This window comes from Morone saxatilis, unplaced genomic scaffold (assembly GCF_004916995.1).
Source record: "Morone saxatilis isolate NCDOM2014 unplaced genomic scaffold, NCSU_SB_2.0 Contig16, whole genome shotgun sequence".
Taxonomy (NCBI): domain Eukaryota; kingdom Metazoa; phylum Chordata; class Actinopteri; family Moronidae; genus Morone; species Morone saxatilis.
The window spans coordinates 26748546-26751068 of record NW_023339718.1 but is presented as its reverse complement, the minus strand read 5'-3'; positions in this window follow the sequence as shown (position 1 = coordinate 26751068).

Genomic DNA, 2523 nt, shown 5'->3' with positions numbered 1-2523 from the left:
TCCAGTGTTTCTGTATAGTTCTGCGTTGTCTGTGTATGGTTCCCCACAACAAATCACCTCTGCCCACATAGAGAGCTTGGCTAGTTTTCACCTAAATATGTAAATGTATAAACTGCAATTATACTGTACTGTTCTTTAGCTATTCAGGATCCAGTTCAAAAGCAATATTAGTATTAAGTCATTATTATTTATTACACTTCTGTTATATACTGTACTACATATATATTTATATATATTTTGAATGTCTTATTTTGTATTTTCTACATATTGTTATATGCTATGATATAATGTACATATTTTTACACTTTTTACACAATTTTTCTATTTTCTATATTTATTGTAATTTAAGGCACAAATTTTATTTTATTTTGTTATTTATTTATTTTGTTCAGCAACTTGAGCAACTGTAACAAAACCAGTTTCCCCCTGGGCATCAATAAAGTATTTGTGATTCTGAATCTGATAACAACTTTGTCAATGTCACAGCCAGCGGTAAACATGCTAGCCGATTAGCCCGTCAGCAGCTCAGAGCTACCCACATCATTCACGTGACCCTTGCCTCACAGGTCGTAGCCGTCCACCAATAAATCTGAGATGTGGGTGGTAATTAAGAGGTCTGGAACCAGGCTATCACTCAGCTGTTTGAATTGGAGGCATGCAGTCTATATGTAGTTTCATGTAAGATGATGAATAGCGGGAGTCACAAATCTAAAGTACCATCTAATTAGCAAATTTAAAATTCAGCACTGTATATAGAAAATAGGCAGAAAGATGTCAGCCTGCTGTCTCTTTCTCCATTGTGTGGCCGCTCTAATGAAAGCAGCAGCCAGTCACTGAGGAATGTGGAGCTGTGACTCACTACCTTACACATTTGCATTTCGCTGGTTGAAGGCGCTGAAGTGAGGAGGCCTGTCTCTCCCTCACGCCCTTCCCCTCCCCCTCCCCCTCCCCCCTCTTTCAGTGTTTAATTAAACTTTTTTTTGTTGTTGTGAACGCAGCAGGTTGGAGCTAAGCCTGACGCTGGGCTCAGGGCCTGGGATTGCAAGTTGGGGTTGGGGGTGGGAGTGTGTGTGGGAGTGGTAGTGGGGGTGAGTAAGGCATTCATCTGCCACAGCCTCTGCCAACCAGATAGGTGCTGGATAAGCTCCCTCCACCTCTGCTCCCAAAGGTGGGGGTGGAAGTTGAGGGGACCGGGGAGCAACAATCCAGTGCTCCAAAACCTACACTGATAATAATCCTGGACTGGACTTCAGGCGTGGCTCAAAACAAATGAGTTTGCGTTTATATTATATGTGCAAATTTCATTCTTCAAAACTTTTAAGTTAATAACAAAAATGATTATGTTTGATATTAGACTATTATTATGTCAATGATGAGTTTTGCTACTTGTTTCATTAATGTACATTAATGTTATGTTAATAAATTAAAGGACCAAGGTGTTAACCTGACTGTTAGTTTGTTACACGGAACCACTTGGGGAAGTCGTCACTGGGAACAGTTTGGAAAAGGGCAGGCACTTAAAAAAATACTAGGCAGGTGATTGGATAAACCGTCTGTCTATCACTGTCTATCAGGAATGTAAGGATATATTGTGAGATAGTTAAATTACAATACAAATATGTGAAGAGTCAAATCAGGGACATGAACATGAATTGTGATACTCTTTTTAAACAGCCGAGGGCGCTATCTTGTTCAACATCCTACGTGACGTAGCTGTATCAAGGCGCAAATCAGTTTCACGTTTACACAGAAAAGAAAATATGGATTGTTTTGCACAGTTTAAACCTTACCTGAGAAATAAAAGGATTCTATAATTTGATAAGGAAAATATAAGTGAAATATATATTTTGTAGAAATAAAGGATTCTTTAGTCATAATTTGTCTTCAATCTCATTTGGTTGAAAAAAAATCATGAGAAAATCATATGGTGAATTGTATCGAATTGTAGGTTGAATGTATCGTTTCATCCCTACCACCACCAATCAGGTCAACAAACCATATAACCTAGTCACATTTAATGAAGCAGTCGAAGAAGAGCGAAAACATCTTTTCCATCGAGTAAAGTCTTCAGTGCTGTTCTTTTCTCTTCTTTCAATGAAGAAATACTCTCCAGTTCTGATCGTACTGATGCTATCAGCCTTTACACTAACCTCCATTGTCTAACAAACAGAGTCCTCTCAATGCGTCACATCTAATGCCCACCTCCCTGGTTGCCAGTACTTCCTCAAAGAAACGCTGATTGGTCTGTTCCTGTACCGGCCACAAACACACGTATTAAAGCTTGGCAAGATGGATTCCTTCTGTGATCTTTTGATTTTATGATCTTGCGAGCTGCCTTGCAAAGTTTTTCTTGGGCAACCAAGAAAGTCAATAGGTAGGGGTTTTTTTGCCAAACCACTCAGCTCACGTTTGTTGTGAACACACCTCAGGGCAAGGACGAAATTTTGATTTCAGAGGTTTGATTTTATTTTTTTTAAATATATTTTTTTGGCCTTTTATTGATAGTAACAGGTTTAGATAGAC